This window comes from Carica papaya, chromosome 8 (genome assembly GCF_054855325.1).
Source record: "Carica papaya isolate Zhongbai chromosome 8, ASM5485532v1, whole genome shotgun sequence".
NCBI classification, from domain to species: Eukaryota; Viridiplantae; Streptophyta; class Magnoliopsida; order Brassicales; family Caricaceae; genus Carica; species Carica papaya.
The window spans coordinates 20,272,610-20,292,033 of NC_142316.1; the positions used below are offsets into that span (position 1 = coordinate 20,272,610).

General features: G+C 46.5%; 3 non-coding genes and 34 pseudogenes across 3 annotated transcripts; all 37 read left to right on the forward strand.

Moving 5' to 3' along the window:
• The first annotated feature begins 162 nt into the window (after positions 1-162).
• Positions 163-281, forward strand: LOC148250964 (5S ribosomal RNA; annotated as a pseudogene).
• A 209-nt stretch (positions 282-490) lies between these two features.
• Positions 491-609, forward strand: LOC148250965 (5S ribosomal RNA; annotated as a pseudogene).
• Positions 610-1,171: 562 nt separating this feature from the next.
• On the forward strand, positions 1,172-1,290 carry LOC148250966 (5S ribosomal RNA; annotated as a pseudogene).
• A 204-nt stretch (positions 1,291-1,494) lies between these two features.
• Positions 1,495-1,613, forward strand: LOC148250967 (5S ribosomal RNA; annotated as a pseudogene).
• A 208-nt stretch (positions 1,614-1,821) lies between these two features.
• Positions 1,822-1,940, forward strand: LOC148250968 (5S ribosomal RNA; annotated as a pseudogene).
• Positions 1,941-3,090: 1,150 nt separating this feature from the next.
• LOC148250969 (5S ribosomal RNA) lies at positions 3,091-3,209 on the forward strand (annotated as a pseudogene).
• A 209-nt stretch (positions 3,210-3,418) lies between these two features.
• On the forward strand, positions 3,419-3,537 carry LOC148250970 (5S ribosomal RNA; annotated as a pseudogene).
• A 209-nt stretch (positions 3,538-3,746) lies between these two features.
• Positions 3,747-3,865, forward strand: LOC148250971 (5S ribosomal RNA). Its single transcript, XR_015816047.1, has one exon. It is a non-coding gene; the product is annotated as a 5S ribosomal RNA (ribosomal RNA).
• Positions 3,866-5,109: 1,244 nt separating this feature from the next.
• LOC148250972 (5S ribosomal RNA) lies at positions 5,110-5,228 on the forward strand (annotated as a pseudogene).
• A 204-nt stretch (positions 5,229-5,432) lies between these two features.
• LOC148250973 (5S ribosomal RNA) lies at positions 5,433-5,551 on the forward strand (annotated as a pseudogene).
• Positions 5,552-5,760: 209 nt separating this feature from the next.
• On the forward strand, positions 5,761-5,879 carry LOC148250974 (5S ribosomal RNA; annotated as a pseudogene).
• Positions 5,880-6,440: 561 nt separating this feature from the next.
• LOC148250975 (5S ribosomal RNA) lies at positions 6,441-6,558 on the forward strand (annotated as a pseudogene).
• Positions 6,559-6,762: 204 nt separating this feature from the next.
• LOC148250976 (5S ribosomal RNA) lies at positions 6,763-6,881 on the forward strand (annotated as a pseudogene).
• Positions 6,882-7,090: 209 nt separating this feature from the next.
• Positions 7,091-7,209, forward strand: LOC148250977 (5S ribosomal RNA; annotated as a pseudogene).
• Positions 7,210-7,414: 205 nt separating this feature from the next.
• LOC148250978 (5S ribosomal RNA) lies at positions 7,415-7,533 on the forward strand (annotated as a pseudogene).
• Positions 7,534-8,772: 1,239 nt separating this feature from the next.
• Positions 8,773-8,891, forward strand: LOC148250979 (5S ribosomal RNA; annotated as a pseudogene).
• Positions 8,892-9,096: 205 nt separating this feature from the next.
• LOC148250980 (5S ribosomal RNA) lies at positions 9,097-9,215 on the forward strand (annotated as a pseudogene).
• An 883-nt stretch (positions 9,216-10,098) lies between these two features.
• Positions 10,099-10,217, forward strand: LOC148250981 (5S ribosomal RNA; annotated as a pseudogene).
• A 206-nt stretch (positions 10,218-10,423) lies between these two features.
• On the forward strand, positions 10,424-10,542 carry LOC148250982 (5S ribosomal RNA; annotated as a pseudogene).
• Positions 10,543-11,105: 563 nt separating this feature from the next.
• LOC148250983 (5S ribosomal RNA) lies at positions 11,106-11,224 on the forward strand (annotated as a pseudogene).
• A 209-nt stretch (positions 11,225-11,433) lies between these two features.
• Positions 11,434-11,552, forward strand: LOC148250984 (5S ribosomal RNA). The gene has a single exon (XR_015814941.1). It is a non-coding gene; the product is annotated as a 5S ribosomal RNA (ribosomal RNA).
• Positions 11,553-12,113: 561 nt separating this feature from the next.
• On the forward strand, positions 12,114-12,232 carry LOC148250985 (5S ribosomal RNA; annotated as a pseudogene).
• Positions 12,233-12,437: 205 nt separating this feature from the next.
• On the forward strand, positions 12,438-12,556 carry LOC148250986 (5S ribosomal RNA; annotated as a pseudogene).
• A 560-nt stretch (positions 12,557-13,116) lies between these two features.
• On the forward strand, positions 13,117-13,235 carry LOC148250987 (5S ribosomal RNA; annotated as a pseudogene).
• A 204-nt stretch (positions 13,236-13,439) lies between these two features.
• LOC148250988 (5S ribosomal RNA) lies at positions 13,440-13,558 on the forward strand (annotated as a pseudogene).
• Positions 13,559-13,762: 204 nt separating this feature from the next.
• LOC148250989 (5S ribosomal RNA) lies at positions 13,763-13,881 on the forward strand (annotated as a pseudogene).
• A 563-nt stretch (positions 13,882-14,444) lies between these two features.
• On the forward strand, positions 14,445-14,563 carry LOC148250990 (5S ribosomal RNA; annotated as a pseudogene).
• A 205-nt stretch (positions 14,564-14,768) lies between these two features.
• On the forward strand, positions 14,769-14,887 carry LOC148250991 (5S ribosomal RNA; annotated as a pseudogene).
• A 209-nt stretch (positions 14,888-15,096) lies between these two features.
• On the forward strand, positions 15,097-15,215 carry LOC148250992 (5S ribosomal RNA; annotated as a pseudogene).
• Positions 15,216-15,778: 563 nt separating this feature from the next.
• LOC148250993 (5S ribosomal RNA) lies at positions 15,779-15,897 on the forward strand (annotated as a pseudogene).
• Positions 15,898-16,099: 202 nt separating this feature from the next.
• Positions 16,100-16,218, forward strand: LOC148250994 (5S ribosomal RNA). The gene has a single exon (XR_015816029.1). It is a non-coding gene; the product is annotated as a 5S ribosomal RNA (ribosomal RNA).
• Positions 16,219-17,132: 914 nt separating this feature from the next.
• LOC148250995 (5S ribosomal RNA) lies at positions 17,133-17,251 on the forward strand (annotated as a pseudogene).
• Positions 17,252-17,486: 235 nt separating this feature from the next.
• LOC148250996 (5S ribosomal RNA) lies at positions 17,487-17,605 on the forward strand (annotated as a pseudogene).
• Positions 17,606-17,810: 205 nt separating this feature from the next.
• Positions 17,811-17,929, forward strand: LOC148250997 (5S ribosomal RNA; annotated as a pseudogene).
• Positions 17,930-18,489: 560 nt separating this feature from the next.
• Positions 18,490-18,608, forward strand: LOC148250998 (5S ribosomal RNA; annotated as a pseudogene).
• Positions 18,609-18,843: 235 nt separating this feature from the next.
• LOC148250999 (5S ribosomal RNA) lies at positions 18,844-18,962 on the forward strand (annotated as a pseudogene).
• Positions 18,963-19,167: 205 nt separating this feature from the next.
• Positions 19,168-19,286, forward strand: LOC148251000 (5S ribosomal RNA; annotated as a pseudogene).
• Positions 19,287-19,424: the final 138 nt, after the last annotated feature.

A 19,424-nucleotide genomic window follows, 5' to 3' on the forward strand; every position in this document is an offset into this window, starting at 1 on the left:
TATGGTCCTCAGGTTTATTCGCAAATGTGAGTCACGGCGCCATGGCATTTTACTTGATATTAGAACGAGAACGGGATGTGCAGTGCGCACGCACAAGGAAACAAATGACGGGAGGGGGAAGAAAGGGGAATGAGTGTATGTATTTGCAGCGCGAAATTAAACAGGTGCAATCATACAAGCACAAATGCACCGGATCCCATCAGAACTCCGCAGTTAAGTGTGCTTTGGCGAAAGTAGTACAATGATGGGTTACCTCGTGGGAACTTCTCGTGTTGCACCCATTTTCTTTTTTTCAGATGTGTCGTTCGACGTTACGCGCGACTTTAATTTTGGTCTGCAGATTTATTCGCAAATGTGAGTCATGGCGCTGTGTCATTTTACTTGATATTTGAACGAGAAGGAGAGGTGCAGTGTGCACGCACAAGGAAACAAATGACGGGAGGGGGAAGAAAAGAGAAGGAGTTTATGTATTTGCAGCGCAAAATTAAACAGGTTTGATCATACCAGCACTAATTCACCGGATCCCATCAGAACTCCGCAGTTAAGTGTGCTTGGGCGAGAGTAGTTCTCGGATGGTTGACCTCTTGGGAAGTCCTCATGCCGCACTAATTTTTTTTTCAGACGGGTCGTTCGACGTTACGCGCGACTGAAACTAGGGTCCGCTGGTGTATACGCAAATGTGAGTCAAGAAGCAGGGGCATTTTAATCGATATTAGAACGAGAAAAAGAGATGCAGACTGCACGCACAAGGAAACAAATGACGGGAGGGGGGATGGAGGGAGAAAAAGTGTATGTATTTGCAGCGCAGAATGAAACAGGAGCAATCATACCAGCACCAATGCAACGGATTCTATCAGAACTCCGCAAGTTAAGGGTGCTTGGGCGAGAGTAGCACTAGGATGGGTGACTTCCTGCGAAGTCCTTATATTTCACCCATTTTCTTAGGAAGTCCTCGTGTTGTACCTATTTTTTTGCAGATGATTCTTTCGACGATACGCGCGACTTGAATTATGGTCCACAGTTTTATTCGCAAATGTGAGTCACGGCACCGTAGCATTTTACTTGACATTAGAACGAGCACAGGAGGTGCAGTGCGCACGCACAAGGAAACAAATGACGGGAGGGGGAAGAAAGGAGAAGGACTTTATGTATTTGCAGTGCGAAATTAAACGGGTGCGATCATACCAGCACTAATGCACCGGATCCCATCAGAACTCCGCAGTTAAGTGAGTTTGGGCGAGATTAGTACTCGGATGGGTGACCTCCTGGGAAGTCCTCGTGTCACACCAATTTTTTTTCAAACGGGTCGTTCGACGTTACGCGCGACTGGAACTAGGGTCCGCTGGTTTATACGCAAATGTGAGTCAAGAATCAGGGGCATTTTAATCGATATTAGAACGAGAAAGAGAGGTGCAGTGTGAACGCACAAGAAAACAAATGATGGGAGGGGGGCAGGGAAGAAGGAGTGTATATATTTTCAGCACGAAATTAAACAGGTGCGATCACACCAGCACAAAAGCACCGGATCCCATCAGAACTCCGCAGTTAAGTGTGCTTTGGCGAAAGTAGTACAATGATGGGTTACCTCCTGGGAAGTTCTCGTGTTGCACCCATTTTTTTTTTTCAGATGTGCCGTTCGACATTACGCGCGACTTGAATTATGGTCTTCAGGTTTATTCGCAAATGTGAGTCATGGCGCCGTGGCATTTTACTTTATATTAGAATGAGAACGGGAGGTGCAGTGCGCACGCACAAGGAAACAAATGACGGGAGGGGGAAGAAAGGGGAATGAGTTTATGTATTTGCAGCGCGAAATTAAACAGTTGCGATCATACCAGCACTAATGCACCGGATCCCATTAAAACTTCGCAGTGAAGTGTGCTCGGGCGAGATTAGTACTCGGATGGGTGACCTCCTGGGAAGTCCTCGTGTCGCACAAGTTTTTTTTCAGACGGGTCGTTCGACGTTACCCGCGTCTGGAACTAGGGTCCGCTGGTTTATACGCGAATGTGAGTCAAGAAGCAGGGGCATTTTAATCGATATTAGAACAAGAATGAGAGGTGAAGTGTGAACGCACAAGGAAACAAATGATGGGAGGGGGGGAGGGAAGAAGGAGTGTATGTATTTTCAGCACGAAATTAAACAGGTGCGGTCACACCAGCACAAATGGACCGGATCCCATCAGAACTCTGCAGTTAAGTGTGCGTTGACGAAAGTAGTACAATGATGGGTTACCTCCTAGGATGTTCTCGTGTTGAACCCATTTTCTTTTTTTCAGATGTGCCGTTCGACGTTGCGCGCGACTTTAATTATGGTCCGCAGATTTATTCGTAAATGTGAGTCACGGCGCCGTGGCATTTTACTTGATATTTGAACGAGAACGAGAGGTGCAGTGCGCACGCACAAGGAAACAAATGACGGGAGGGGGAAGAAAGGAGAAGGAGTTTATGTATTTGCAGCTTGAAATTAAACAGGTGCGATCATACCAGCACTAAAGCTCTGGATCCCAACAGAACTACGCAGTTAAGTGTGCTTGGGCGATGGTATTACTCGGATGGGTGACCACCTGGGAAGTCCTTATATTTCACCCATTTTCTTGTGAAGTCCTCGTGTTGCACCCATTTTAATCGATATTAGAACGGGAAAGAGAGGTGCAGTGTGAACGCACAAGGAAACAATTGATGGGAGGGGGAGGGAAGGAGAATGAGTGTTTGTACTTTCAGCACAAAATGAAACAGGTGCGATCATACCAGCACTAATGCAACGGATTCTATCAGAACTCCGTAGGTAAGGGTGCTTGGGCGAGAGTAGTACTAGCATGGGTTACCTCCTGCGAAGTCCTTATATTTCACCCATTTTCTTCTGAAGTCCTTGTGTTGCACCCATTTTTTTACTGATGATTCTTTCGACGTTACGCGCGACTTGAATTATGGTCCTCAGGTTTATTCGCAAATGTGAGTCACGGCGCCGTGGCATTTTACTTGATATTAGAACGAAAACGGGAGGTGCAGTGCGCGCGCACAAGGAAACAAATGACGGGAGGGGGAAGAAAGGGGAATGAGTTTATGTATTTGCAGCGTAAAATTAAACATGTGCGATCAGACCAGCACAAATGCACCGGATCCCATCAGAACTTTGCAGTTAAGTGTGCTTTGGTGAAAGTAGTACAATGATGGGTTACCTCGTGGGAAGTTCTTGTATTGCACCCATTTTCTTTTTTTCAGATGTGTCGTTCGACATTACGCGCGACTTTAATTATGTTCCGCAGATTTATTCGCAAATGTGAGTCACGGCGCCGTGGCATTTTACTTGATATTTGAACGAGAACGAGAGGTGTAGTGCGTACGCATAAGGAAACAAATGACGGGAGGGGGAAGAAAGGGGAAGGAATTTATGTATATTCAGCGCACCATTAAACAGGTGCGATCATACTAGCACTAATGCACCGGATCCCATCAGAACTCCGCAGTTAAGTGTACTTGGGTGAAAGTAGTATATTGATGGGTTACCTCGTGGTAAGTTCGCGTGTTGCACCCATTTTCTTTTTTTTAGATGTGTCGTTCGACGTTACGCGCGACTTTAATTATGGTCCACAGATTTATTCGCAAATGTGAGTCATGGCGCCGTGGCATTTTACTTGATATTTGAATGAGAACGAGAGGTGCAGTGCGCACGCACAAGGAAACAAATGACGGGAGGGGGAAGAAAGGGGAAGGAATTTATGTCTTTGCAGCGCGAAATTAATCAGGTGCGATCATACCAGCACTAATGCACCGGATCCCATCAGAACTCCGCAGTTAAGTGTGTTTGGGCGAGAGTAGTACTCGGATGGGTGACCTCCTGGGAAGTCCTCGTGTCGCACTAATTTTTTTTTTAGACGGGTCGTTCGACGTTACGCGCGACTGGAACTAGGGTCCCCTGGTTCATACGCAAATGTGAGTCAAGAAGCAGGAGCATTTTAATTGATATTAGAACGAGAAGGAGAGATGCAGAGTGCACGCACAAGGAAACAAATGACGGGAGGGGGGATGGAGGGAGAAAAAGTGTATGTATTTGCAGCGCAGAATGAAACATGAGCAATCATACCAGCACCAATGCAACGGATTCTATCAGAACTCCGCAAGTTAAGGGTGCTTGGGCGAGAGTAGCACTAGGATGGGTGACCTCATGCGAAGTCCTTATATTCCACCCATTTTCTCAGGAAGTTCTCGTGTTGCACCCATTTTTTTGCAGATGATTCTTTCGACGATACGTGCGACTTGAATTATCGTCCTCAGGTTTATTCGCAAATGTGAGTCACGGCACCGTAGCATTTTACTTGATATTAGAACGAGCACGAGAGGTGCAGTGCGCACGCACAAGGAAACAAATGACGGGAGGGGGATGGAAGGAGAAAGAGTGTATGTATTTGCAGTGCAGAATGAAACATGAGGGATCATACCAGCACTAATGCAACGGATTCTATCAGAACTCCGCAGTTAAGGGTTCTTGGGCGAGAAAAGTACTCGGATGGGTGACCTCCTACGAAGTCCTTATATTTCACCCATTTTCTTGGGAGGTCCTCGTGTTGCACCCATCTTTTTGCATATGATTCTTTCGACGTTACGCGCTGCTTGATTTATGGTCCGCAGGTTTATTTGCAAATGTGAGTCACGGCCCCGTGGCATTTTACTTGATATTAGAACGAGTACGGGAGGTGCAGTGCGCACGCACAAGGAAACAAATGACGTGAGGAGGAAGAAAAGAGAAGGAGTCTATGTATTTGAAGCGCAAAATTTAACAAGTGGCATCATACCAGCACTAATGCACTGGATCCCATCAGAACTCTGCAATTAAATGTGCTTTGGCGAAAGTAGTACAATGATGGGTTACCTCCTGGGAAGTTCTCGTGTTGCACCCATTTTCTTTTTTTCAGATGTGCCGTTCGACGTTACGCGCGACTTTAATTATGGTCCGCAGATTTATTCGCAAATGTGAGTCACGGCGCCGTGGCATTTTACTTGATATTTGAACGAGAACGAGAGGTGCAGTACGCACGCACAAGGAAACAAATGACGGGATGGGGAAGAAAGGAGAAGGAGTTTATCTATTTGCAGCGCGAAATTAAACAGGTGCGATCATACCAGCACTAATACACCGAATCCCATCAGAACTCCGCAGTCAAGTGTGCTTGGGCGAGAGTAGTACTCGGATGGGTGACCTCCTGGGAAGTCCTCGTGTCGCACTAATTTTTTTTTTAGACGGGTCGTACGACGGTACGCGCGACTGGAACTATGGTCCGCTGGTTTATATGCAAATGTGAGTCAAGAATCAGGGGCATTTTAATCCATATTCGAACGAGAAGGAGAGGTGCAGTGTGAACGCACAAGGAAACAAATGATGAGAGGGGGGAGGGAAGAAGGAGTGTATGTATTTTCAGTACGAAATTAAACAGGTGCGGTCACACCAGCACTAATGCACCGGATCCCATCAGAACTCCGCAGTTAAGTGTGCTTTGGCGAAAGTAGTACAATGATGGGTTACCTCCTGGGAAGTTCTCGTGTTGCACCCATTTTCTTTTTTTCAGATGTGCCGTTCGACGTTACGCGCGACTTTAATTATGGTCCGCAGATTTATTCTCAAATGTGAGTCACGGCGCCCTGGCATTTTACTTGATATTTGAACGAGAACGAGAGGTGCAGTGTGCACGCACAAGGGAACAAATGACGGAAGGGGGAATAAAGTAGAAGGAGTGTATGTATTTGCAGCGCGAAATTAAACAGGTGCGATCATACCAGCACTACAGCCCCAGATCCCATCAGAACTCCGCAGGTAAGTGTGCTTGGGTGAGAGTAGTACTTGGATCGGTGACCACCTGGGAAGCCCTCGTGTTGCACCTATTTTTTTTCGGATGGATTGTTCGACGTTACGCGCGAATGGAATTATAAACCGCTGGTTCATTTTCAAAGGTGAGTCACGGTGCCGGGGCATATTACTTGATATTAGAACGAGAAAGAGAGATGCAGAGTGCACGCACAAGGAAACAAATGACGGGAGGGGGGATGGGAGGAGAAAGAGTGTATGTATTTGCAATGCAGAATGAAACATGAGGGATCATACCAGCACTAATGCAATGGATTCTATCAGAACTCCGCAGTTAAGGGTGCTTGGGCGAGAAAAATACTCGGATGGGTGACCTCCTGCGAAGTCCTTATATTTCACCCATTTTCTTGGAAGGTCCTCGTGTTGCACCCATCTTTTTGCAGATGATTCTTTCGACGTTACGCGTGACTTGATTTATGGTCCAAAGGTTTATTTACAAATATGAGTCACGGTGCCATGGCATTTTACTTGATATTAAAACAAGTACGGGAGGTGCAGTGCGCACGCACAAGGAAACAAATGACGGGAGGAGGAAGAAAAGAGAAGGAGTGTATGCATTTGAAGCGCAAAATCAAACAAGTGGCATCATACCAGCACTAATGCACTAGATCCCATCAGAACTCTGCAGTTAAGTGTGCTTGGGCGAGATTAATACTCGGATGGGTGACCTCTTGGGAAGTCCTCCTATCGCAACAATTTTTTTTCAGATGGGTCGTTCGACGTTACGCGCAACTGGAACTATGGTCTGCTGGCTTATACGCAAATGTGAGTCAAGAATCAGGGGCATTTTAATCGATATTAGAACGAGAAGGAGAGGTGCAGTGTGAACGCACAAGGAAACAAATGATGGAAGGGGGGGAGGGAAGAAGGAGTGTATGTATTTTCAGAACGAAATTAAACTGGTGCGGTCACACCAGCACAAATGCACCGGATCCCATCAGAACTCCGCAGTGAAGTGTGCTTTGGCGAAAGTAGTACAATGATGGGTTACCTCTTGGGAAGTTCTCATGTTGCACCTATTTTCTTTTTTTCAGATGTGCCGTTCGACGTTACGCGCGACTTTAATTATGGTCCGCAGATTTATTCGCAAATGTGAGACACGGTCCCGTGGCATTTTACTTGATATTTGAACGAGAACGAGAGGTGCAGTGCGCACGCACAAGGAAACAAATGACGGGAGGGGGAAGAAAGGAGAAGGATTTTATGTATTTGCAGCGCGGAATTAAACGGCTGCGATCATACCAGCACTAATACACCGGATCCCCTTAGAACTCTGCAGTTAAGTGTGCTTGGGCGAGAGTAGCACTCGGATGGGTGACCTCTTGGGAAGTCCTCGTGTCGCACCAATTTTTTTTCAGACGGGTCGTTCGACGTTACGCGCGTATGGAACTAGGGTCCGCTGGTTTATACGCAAATGTGAGTCAAGAAGCAGGGGCATTTTAATCGATATTAGAACGAGAATGAGAGGTGAAGTGTGAACGCACAAGGAAACAATTGACGGGAGGGGGAAGAAAGGAGAAGGAGTGTATGTATTTGCAGCGCGAAATTAAACCGGTGCGATCATACCAGCACTACTGCCCCGGATCCCATCAGAACTCCGCAGTTAAGTGTGCTTGGGCGAGAGTAGTATTCGGATCGGTGACCACATGGGAAGCCCTCGTGTTGCACCTATTTTTTTTCGGATAGGTTGTTCGACGTTACGCGCGAATAGAATTATAAACTGGTGGTTCATTTACAATGGTGAGTCACAGTGCCGGGGCATATTACTTGATATTAGAACGAGAAAGAGAGATGCAGAGAGCACGCACAAGGAAACAAATGAGGGGAGGGGAGATGGGAGGAAAAAGAGTGTATGTATTTGCATTGCAAAATGAAACATGAGGGATCACACCAGCACTAATGCAATGGATTCTATCAGAACTTCGCAGTTAAGGGTGCTTGAGCGAGAAAAGTACTCGGATGGGTGACCTCCTGCGAAGTCCTTATATTTCACCCATTTTCTTGGGAGGTCCTCGTGTTGCACCCATCTTTTTGCAGATGATTCTTTCGATGTTACGCGCGACTTGATTTATAGTCCGCAGGTTTATTCGCAAATGTGAGTTATGGCGCCGTGGCATTTTACTTGATATTAGAACGAGTACGGGAGGTGCAGTTCGCACGCACAAGGAAACAAATGACGGGATGAGGAAGAAAAGAGAAGGAGTGTATGTGTTTGAAGCGCAAAATTAAACAAATGGCATCATACCAGCACTAATGCACTGGATCCCATCAGAACTCTGCAATTTTTGTGCTTGGGCGAGAGTAGTACTCGGATGGGTGACCTCCTGGGAAGTCCTCGTGTCGCACTAATTTTTTTTTTCAGACCGGTCGTTGGACGTTATGCGCGACTGCAACTAGGGTCCAGTGGTTTATACGCAAATGTGAGTCAAGAAACAGGGGCATTTTAATCTATATTAGAACGAGAAAGAGAGATGCAGAGTGCCCGCACAAGGAAATAAATGACGGGAAGGGGAGGGAAGGAGAAAGAGTGTATGTATTTTCAGCACGAAATGAAACAGGTGCGATCATACCAGCACTAATGCAACGGATTCTATCAGAACTCCGTAGGTAAGGGTGCTTGGGCGAGAGTAGTTCTAGCTTGGGTTACCTCCTGCGAACTCCTTATATTTCACCCATTTTCTTAGGAAGTCCTCGTGTTGCACCCATTTTTTTGCAGATGATTCTTTCGACGATACGCGCGACTTCAATTATGGTCCTCAGGTTTATTCGCAAACGTGAGTCACGGCACCGTAGCATTTTACTTGATATTAGAACGAGCACGGGAGTTGCAGTGCGCACACATAAGGAAACAAATGACGGGAGGGGGAAGAAAGGAGAAGGAATTTATCTATTTGCAGCGCAGAATTAAATGGGTGTGATCATACCAGCACTAATGCACCGGATCCTATCAGAACTCCGCAATTAAATGTGTTCTGGCGAGATTAGTACTCGGATGGGTGACCTCCTGGGAAGTCCTCGTGTCGCACCAATTTTTTTTCAGATGGGTCGTTCGACGTTACGCGCGTCTGGAACTAGGGTCCACTGGTTTATACGCAAATGTGAGTCAAGAAGCAGGGGCATTTTAATCGATATTAGAACGAGAATGAGAGGTGAAGTGTGAACGCACAAGGAAACAAATGACGGGAGGGGGAAGAAAGGAGAAGGAGTGTATGTATTTGCAGCGCAAAATTAAACTTATGCGATCATACCAGCACCAAAGCCCCGGATCTCATCAGAACTCCGCAGTTAAGTGTGCTTGGGCGAGAGTAGTACTCGGATGGGTGACCACTTGGGAAGCCCTCGTGTTGCATCTATTTTTTTTCGGATGGGTTGTTCGACGTTACGCGCGAATGGAATTATAAACCGCTGGTTCATTTACAAAGGTGAGTCACGGTCCCGGGGCATATTACTTGATATTAGAATGAGAAAGAGAGATGCAGAGTGTACGCACAAGGAAACAAATGACGGGAGGAGGGATGGGAGATGAAAGAGTGTATGTATTTGCAGTGTAGAATGAAACATGATGGATCATACCAGCACTAATGCAACGGATTCTATCAGAACTCCGCAGTTAAGGGTGCTTGGGCGAGAAAAGTACTCGGATGGGTGATTTCCTGCGAAGTCCTTATATTTCACCCATTTTCTTGGGAGGTCCTCGTGTTGCACCCATCTTTTTGCAGATGATTCTTTCGACGTTACGCGCGGCTTGATTTACGATCCGCAGGTTTATTCGCAAATGTGAGTCACGGCGTCGTGGCATTTTACTTGATATTAGAACGAGTACGGGAGGTGCAGTGCGTACGCACAAGGAAAGAAATGACGGGAGGAGAAAGAAAAGAGAATGAGTGTATGTATTTGAAGCGCAAAATTAAACAAGTGGCATCATACCACCATTAATGCACTGGATCCCATCAGAACTCTGTAGTTAAGTGTGCTTGGGCGAGAGTAGTACTCGGATGGGTGACATCTTGGGAAGTCTTCGTATCGCAACAATTTTTTTTCAGATGGGTCGTTCGACGTTACGCGCGACTGGAACTATGGTCCGCTGGCTTATACGCAAATGTGAGTCAAGAATCAGAGGCATTTTAATCGATATTAGAACGAGAAGGAGAGGTGCAGTGTGAAGGCACAAGGAAACAAATGACGGGAGGGGGGGAGGGAAGAAGGAGTGTATGTATTTTCAGCACGAAATTAAACAGGTGTGGTTACACCAGCACAAATGCACCGGATCCCATCAGAACTCCGCATTTAACTGTGCTTTGGCGAAAGTAGTACAATGATGGGTTACCTCCTAGGAAGTTCTCGTGTTGCACCCATTTTTTTTTCAGATGTGCCGTTCGACGTTACGCGCGACTTTAATTATGGTCCGCAGATTTATTCGCAAATGTGAGTCACGGCGCCGTGGCATTTTACTTGATATTTGAACAAGAACGAGAGGTGCAGTGCGCACGCACAAGGAAACAAATGACGGGAGGGGGAAGAAAGGGAAATGAGTTTATGTATTTGCAGCGCGAAATTAAATAGGTGCGATCATACCAGCATTAATGCACCGGATCCCATCAGAACTCCGCAATTAAGTGTGCTTGGGTGAGAGTAGTACTAGGATTGGTGACCTCCTGGGAAGTCCTCGTGTTGCACTAATTTTTTTTTTTAGACGGGTCGTTCGACGTTACGCGCGACTGGAACTAGGGTCCGCTGGTTTATACGCAAATGTGAGTCAAGAAGCAGGGGCATTTTAATTGATATTAGAACGAGAAGGAGAGATGCAGAATGCACGCACAAGGAAACAAATGACGGGAGGGGGGATGGAGGGAGAAAAAGTGTATGTATTTGCAGCCCAGAATGAAACATGAGCAATCATACCAGCACCAATACAACGGATTCTATCAGAACTCCGCAGGTTAAGGGTGCTTGGGCGAGAGTAGCACTAGGATGGGTGACCTCCTGCGAAGTCCTTATATTTTACCCATTTTCTTAGGAAGTCCTCGTGTTGCACCCATTTTTTTGCAGATGATTCTTTTGATGATACGCGCAACTTGAATTATGGTCCTCAGGTTTATTCGCAAATGTGAGTCACGGCACCGTAGCATTTTACTTGATTTTAGAACGAGCACGGGAGGTGCAGTTCGCGCGCACAAGGAAACAAATGATGGAAGGGGGAAGAAAGGAGAAGGAGTTTATGTATTTGCAGCGCGGAATTAAACGGGTACGATCATACCAGCACAAATGCACCGGATCCCATCAGAACTCCGCAGTTAAGTGTGCTTTGGCGAAAGTAGTACAATGATGGGTTACCTCCTGGGAAGTTCTCGTGTTGCACCCATTTTCTTTTTTTCAGATGTGCCGTTCGACGTTACGCGCGACTTTAATTATGGTCCGCAGATTTATTCGCAAATGTGAGTCACGGCGCCGTGGCATTTTACTTGATATTTAAACGAGAACGAGAGGTGCAGTGCGGACGCACAAGGAAACAAATGACGGGAGGGGGAAGAAAGGAGAAGGAGTTTATGTATTTGCAGCGCGAAATTAAACAGGTGCGATCATACCAGTACAAATGCACTGGATCCCATCAGAACTCCGCAGTTAAGTGTTCTTGGGCGAGAGTAGTACTCGGATGGGTGTCCTCCTGGGAAGTCCTCGTGTCGCACTAATTTTTTTTTTCAGACGGGTCGTTCGACGTTACGCGCGACTGGAACTAGGGTCCACTTCTTTATACGCAAATGTGAGTCAAGAAGCAGGGGCATTTTAATCGATATTAGAACGAGAAGGAGAGGTGCAGTGTGAACGCACAAGAAAACAATTGATGGGAGGGGGAGGGAAGGAGAAGGAGTGTATGTATTTTTAGCACGAAATGAAACAGGTGCGATCAAACCAGCACAAATGCAACAGATTCTATCAGAACTCCGTAGGTAAGGGTGCTTGGGCGAGAGTAGTACTAGCGTGGGTTACCTCCTACGAAGTCCTTATATTTCACCCATTTTCTTGTGAAGTCCTCGTGTTGCACCCATTTTTTTGCAGATGATGCTTTCGACGTTACGCGCGACTTAAATTATGGTCCTCAGGTTTATTCGCAAATGTGAGTCACGGCGCTGTAGCATTTTACTTGATATTAGAACGAGAACGGGAGGTGCAGTGCGCACGCACAAGGAAACAAATGACGGGAGGGGGAAGAAAGGGGAATGAGTTTATGTATTTGCAGCGCGAAATTAAACAGGTGGGATCATACCAGCACTAATGCACCGGATCCCATCAGAACTCCGCAGTGAAGTGTGCTTGGGCGAGATTAGTACTCGGATGGGTGACCTCCTAGGAAGTCCTCGTGTCGCACCAATTTTTTTTCAGACAGGTCGTTCGACGTTACGCGCGACTGGAACAAGGGTCCGCTGGTTTATACGCAAATGTGAGTCAAGAAGCAGGGGCATTTTAATCGATATTAGAACGAGAATGAGAGGTGAAGTGTGAACGCACAAGGAACCAAATGACCGGAGGGGGAAGAAAGGAGAAGGAGTGTATGTATTTCCAGTGTGAAATTAAACAGGTGCGATCAAACCAGTACTAAAGCCCCGGATCCCATCAGAATTCCGCACTTAAGTGTGCTTGGGCGAGAGTAGTACTCGGATGGGTGACAACTTGGGAAGCCCTCGTGTTGCACCTATTTCTTTCGGATGGGTTGTTCAACGTTACGCGCGAATGGAATTATAAACTGCTGGTTCATTTGCAAACGTAAGTCACGGTGCTGGGGCATATTACTTGATATTAGAACGAGAAAGAGAGATGCGAAGTGCACGCACAAGGAAACAAATGACGGGAGGGGGGATGGGAGGAGAAAGAGTGTATGTATTTGCAGTGCAGAATGAAACATGAGGGATCATACTAGCACTAATGCAACGGATTCTATCAGAACTCCGCAGTTAAGGGTGCTTGGGCGAGAAAAGTACTCAGATGGGTGACCTCCTGCGAAGTCCTTATATTTCACCCATTTTCTTGGGAGGTCCTCGTGTTGCACCCATCTTTTTGCAGATGATTCTTTCGACGTTACGCGCGACTTGATTTTATGGTCCGCAGGTTTATTCACAAATATGAGTCACGGCATCGTGGCATTTTACTTGATATTAGAACGAGAACGGGAGGTGCAGTGCGCACGTACAAGGAAACAAATGACGGGAAGGGGAAGAAAGGGGAATGAGTTTATGTATTTGCAGCGCGAAATTAAACAGGGCCGATCACACCAGCACTAATGCACCGGATCCCATCAGAACTCCGCAGTTATGTGTGCTTGGGCGAGATTAGTACCCGGATGGGTGACCTCCTGGGAAGTCCTCGTGTCGCACCAATTTTTTTCAGACGGGTCGTTCGACGTTACGCGCGTCTGGAACTAGGGTCCGCTGGTTTATACGCAAATGTGAGTAGAGAAGCAGGGGCATTTTAATCGATATTAGAACGAGAATGAGAGGTGAAGTGTGAACGCACAAGGAAACAAATGACGGGAGGGGGAAGAAAGGAGAAGGAGTGTATGTATTTGCAGTGCGAAATTAAACAGGTGCGATCATACCAGCACTAAAGCTCCGGATCCCATCAGAACTTCGCAGTTAAGTGTGCTTTGGCGAGAGTAGTACTCGGATGGGTGACCACTTGGGAAGCTCTCGTGTTGCACCTATTTTTTTCAGATGGGTTGTTCGACGTTACGCGCGAATGGAATTATAAACCGCTGGTTCATTTGCAAAGGTGAGTCACGGTGCCGGGGCATATTACTTGATATTTGAACGAGAACGAGAGGTGCAGTGCGCACGCAAAAGGAAACAAATGACGGGAGGGGGAAAAAAGGAGAAGGAGTTTATGTATTTGCAGCGCGAAATTAAACAGGTGCGATCATACCGGCACTAATGCACCGGATCCCATCAGAACTCCGCAGTTAAGTGTGCTTTGGCAAGAGTAGTACTCGTATGGGTGACCTCTTAGGAAGTCCTCGTGTCGCACTAATTTTTTTTTCAGACGGGTCGTTCGACGTTACACGCGACTGGAACTAGGGTCCACTTGTTTATACGCAAATGTGAGTCAAGAAGAAGGGGCATTTTAATCGATATTAGAACGAGAAGGAGAGATGCAGAGTGCACGCACAAGGAAACAAATGACGGGAGGGGGGGATGGAGGGATAAAAAGTGTATGTATTTGTAGCGCAGAATGAAACATGAGCAATCATACCAGCACCAATGCAACGGATTCTATCAGAACTCTGCAAGTTAAGGGTGCTTGGGCGAGAGTAGCACTAGGATGGGTGACCTCCTGCGAAGTCCTTATATTTCACCCATTTTCTTAGGAAGTCCTCGTGTTCCACCCATTTTTTTGCAGATGATTCTTTCGACGATACGCGCGACTTGAATTATGGTCCTCAGGTTTATTCGCAAATGTGAGTCACGGCACCGTAGTATTTTAATTGATATTAGAACGAGCACGGTAGGTGCAGTGCACACGCACAAGGAAACAAATGACGGGAGGGGGAAGAAAGGAGAAGTAGTTTATGTACTTGCAGCGCGGAATTAAACGGGTGCGATCATACCAGCACTAATGCACTGGATCCCATCAGAACTCCGCAGTTAAGCGTGCTTAGGGGAGAGCAGTACTCGGATGGGTGACCTCTTGGGAAGTCCTCCTATCGCAACAATTTTTTTTTCAGATGGGTCGTTCGACGTTACACGCGACTGGAACTATGGTCTGCTGGTTTATACGCAAATGTGAGTCAAGAATCAGGGGCATTTTAATCGATATAAGAACGAGAAGGAGAGGTGCAGTGTGAACGCACAAGGAAACAAATGATGGGAGGGGGGGAGGGAAGAAAGAGTGTATGTATTTTCAGCACGAAATTAAACAGGTGTGGTCACACCAGCACAAATGCACCGGATCCCATCAGAACTCCGTAGTTAAGTGTGCTTTGGCGAAAGTAGTACAATGATGGGTTACCTCCTGGGAAGTTCTCGTTTTGGACCCATTTTCTTTTTTTCAGATGTACCGTTCGACGTTACGCGCGACTTTAATTATGGTCCGCAGATTTATTCGCAAATGTGAGTCACGACGCCGTGGCATTTTACTTGATATTTGAACGAGAACGAGAGGTGCAGTGCGCACGCACAAGGAAACAAATGACGGGAGGGGGAAGAAAAGAGAAGGAGTTTATGTATTTGCAGCGCGAAATTAAACAGGTGCGATTATACCAGCACTAATCCACCGGATCCCATCAGAACTCCGCAGTTAAGTGTGCTTGGGCGAGAGTAGTAATCGAATGGGTGACCTCCTAGGAAGTCCTTGTGTCGCACTAATTTTTTTTTTCAGACAAGTCGTTCGACGTTACGCGCGACTGGAACTAGGGTCCACTGGTTTATACGCAAATGTGAGTCAAGAAGTAGGGGCATTTTAATCAATATTAGAACGAGAAAAAGAGATGCAGAGTGCACGCACAAGGAAACAAATGACGGGAGGGGGGATGGGGGGAGAAAAAGTGTATATATTTGCAGCGCAGAATGAAACATGAGCAATCATACCAGCACCAATGCAACGGATTCTATCAGAACTCCGCAAGTTAAGGGTGCTTGGGCGAGAGTAGCACTAGGATGGGTGACCTCCTGCGAAGTCCATATCTTTCACCCATTTTCTTAGGAAGTCCTCGTGTTGCACCCATTTTTTCGCAGATGATTCTTTCGACGATACGCGCGACTTGACTTATGGTCCTCAGGTTTATTCGCAAATGTGAGTCACGGCGCTGTAGCATTTTACTTGATATTAGAACGAGAACGGGAGGTTTAGCGCGCACGAACAAGGAAACAAATGACGGGAGGGGGAAGAAAAGAGAAGGAGTGTATGTATTTGCAGCGCGAAAGTAAACAGGTGCGATCATACCAGCACTAAAGCCCCAGATCCCATCAGAACTCCGCAATTAAGTGTGCTTGGGCGAGATTAGTACTCGGATGGTTAACCTCCTGGGAAGTCCTCGTGTCGCACCAATTTTTTTTCAGACTGGTCGTTCGACGTTACGCGCGTCTAGAACTAGGGTCCGCTGGTTTATACGCAAATGTGAGTCAAGAAGCAGGGGTATTTTAATCGATATTAGAACGAGAATGAGAGGTGAAGTGTGAACGCACAAGGAAACAAATGATGGGAGGGGGAAGAAAGGAGGAGTGTATGTATTTGCAGCGCGAAATTAAAGAGGTGCGATCATACCAGCACTAAAGCCCCGGATCCCATCAGAACTCTGCAGTTAAGTGTGCTTGGGCGAGAGTAGTACTCGGATGGGTGACCACCTGGGAAGCCCTCGTGTTGCACCTATTTTTTTTCGGATGGGTTGTTCGACATTACGCGCGAATGGAATTATAAACAGCTGGATCATTTGCAAAGGTGAGTCACGGTGCCGGGGCATATTACTTGATATTAGAACGAGAAAGAGAGATGCAGAGTGCACGCACAAGGAAACAAATGACGGGAGAGGGGATGGAAGGAAAAAGAGTGTATGTATTTGCAGTGCAGAATGAAACATGAGGGATCATACCAGCACTAATGAAACGGATTCTATCAGAACTCCGTAGTTAAGGGTGCTTGGGCGAGAAAAGTACTCGGATGGGTGACCTCCTGTAAAGTCCTTATATTTCACCCATTTTCTTGGGAGGTTCTCGTGTTGCACCCATCTTTTTGTAGATGATTCTTTCGACGTTACGCGCGACTTGATTTATGGTCCGCAGATTTATTCGCAAATGTGAGTCACGGCGCCGTGGCATTTTAGTTGATATTTGAACGAGAACGAGAGGTGCAGCGCGCACGCACAAGGAAAAAAATCACGGGAGGGGGAAGAAAGGAGAAGGAGTTTATGTATTTGCAATGCAAAATGAAACAGGTGCGATCATACCAGCACTAATGCAACAGATTCTATCAGAACTCCGCAGGTAATGGTGCTTGGGCGAGAGTAGTACTAGCATGGGTTACCTCCTGGGAAGTCCTTATATTTCACCCATTTTCTTGTGAAGTCCTCGTGTTGCACCCATTTTTTTGCAGATGATTCTTTCGACGTTACACGCGACTTGAATTATGGTCCTCAGGTTTATTCTCAAATGTGAGTCAAGGTGTTGTACCATTTTACTTGATATTAGAACAAGAACGGGAGGTGCAGTGCGCACGCACAAGGAAACAAATTACGGGAGGGGGAAGAAAGGAGAAGGAGTTTATGTATTTGCAGCGCGAAATGAAACAGGTGCGATCATACCAGCACTAATGCAACGGATTCTATCAGAACTCCGTAGGTAAGGGTGCTTGGGCGAGAGTAGTACTAGCATGGGTTACCTCCTGGGAAGTCCTTATATTTCACCCATTTTCTTGTGAAGTCCTCGTGTTGCACCCATTTTTTTGTAGATGATTCTTTCGATGTTACGCGCGTCTTGAATTATGGTCATCAGGTTTATTCGCAAATGTGAGTCACGGCGCTGTAGCATTTTACTTGATATTAGAATGAGAACGGGAGGTGCAGTGCGCACGCACAAGGAAACAAATGACGGGAGGGGGAAGAAAGGGGAATGAGTTTATGTATTTGCAGCGCAAAATTAAACAGGTGCGATCATACCAGCACTAATGCACCGGATCCCATCAGAACTCCGCAGTGAAGTGTGCTTGGGCGAGATTAGTACTCGGATGGGTGACCTCCTGGGAAGTCCTTGTGTTGCCCCAATTTTTTTTCAGACGGGTCGTTCGACGTTACGCGCGTCTGGAACTAGGGTCCGCTGGTTTATACGCAAATGTGAGTCAAGAAGCAGGGGCATTTTAATCGATATTAGAACGAGAATGAGAGGTGAAGTGTGAACGCACAAGGAAACAAATGACGGGAAGGGGAAGAAAGGAGAATGAGTGTATGTATTTGCAGCGCGAAAGTAAACAGGTGCGATCATACCAGCACTAAAGCTCCAGATCCCATCAAAACTTCGCAGTTAAGTGTGCTTGGGCGAGCGTAGTACTCGGATGGGTAACCTCCTGGGAAGTCCTTGTGTCGCACTAATTTTTTTTTCAGATGGGTCGTACGACGTTACGCGCGAATAGAATTATAAACCGCTGGTTCATTTGCAAAGACGAGTCACGGTGCAGGGGCATATTACTTGATATTAAAACGAGAAAGAGAGATGCAGAGTGCACGCACAAGGAAACAAATGACGGGAGGGGGATGGGAGGAGAAAGAGTGTATGTATTTGCAGTGCAGAATAAAACATAAGGGATCATACCAGCATTAATGTAACGGATTCTATCAGACCTCCGCAGTTAAGGGTTCTTGGGCGAGAAAAGTACTCGGATGGGTGACCTTCTGCGAAGTCCTTATATTTCACCCATTTTCTTAGGAGGTCCTCGTGTTGCACCCATCTTTTTGCAGATGACTCTTTCGACGTTACGCGCGACTTGATTTATGGTCCGCAGGTTTATTCGCAAATGTGAGTCACGGCGCCGTGACATTTTACTTGATATTAGAACGAGTACGGGAGGTGCAGTGCGCACGCACAAGGAAACAAATTACGGGAGGGGGAAGAAAAGAGAAGGAGTTTATGTATTTGCAGCGCGAAATGAAACAGGTGCGATCATACCAGCACTAATGCAACGGATTCTATCAGAACTCCGTAGGTAAGGGTGCTTGGGCGAGAGTAGTACTAGCATGGGTTACCTCCTGGGAAGTCCTTATATTTCACCCATTTTCTTGTGAAGTCCTCGTGTTGCACCCATTTTTTTGCAGATGATTCTTTCGATGTTACGCGCGACTTGAATTATGGTCATCAGGTTTATTCGCAAATGTGAGTCACGGCGCTGTAGCATTTTACTTGATATTAGAACGAGAACAGGAGGTGCAGTGCGCACGCACAAGGAAACAAATGACGGGAGGGGGAAGAAAGGGGAATGAGTTTATGTATTTGCAGCGCGAAATTAAATAGGTGCGATCATACCAGCACTAATGCACCGGATCCCATCAGAACTTCGCAGTGAAGTGTGCTTGGGCGAGATTAGTACTCGGATGGGTGACCTCCTGGGAAGTCCTTGTGTTGCCCCAATTTTTTTTCAGACGGGTCGTTCGACGTTACGCGCATCTGGAACTAGGGTCCGCTGGTTTATACGCAAATGTGAGTCAAGAAGCAGGGGCATTTTAATCGATATTAGAACGAGAATGAGAGGTGAAGTGTGAACGCACAAGGAAACAAATGACGGGAAGGGGAAGAAAGGAGAAGGAGTGTATGTATTTGCAGCGCGAAAGTAAACAGGTGCGATCATACCAGCACTAAAGCTCCAGATCCCATCAGAACTTCGCAGTTAAGTGTGCTTGGGCGAGCGTAGTACTCGGATGGGTAACCTCCTGGGAAGTCCTCGTGTCGCACTAATTTTTTTTTCAGATTGGTCGTACGACGTTACGCGCGAATAGAATTATAAACCGCTGGTTCATTTGCAAAGACGAGTCACGGTGCAGGGGCATATTACTTGATATTAGAACGAGAAAGAGAGATGCAGAGTGCACGCAC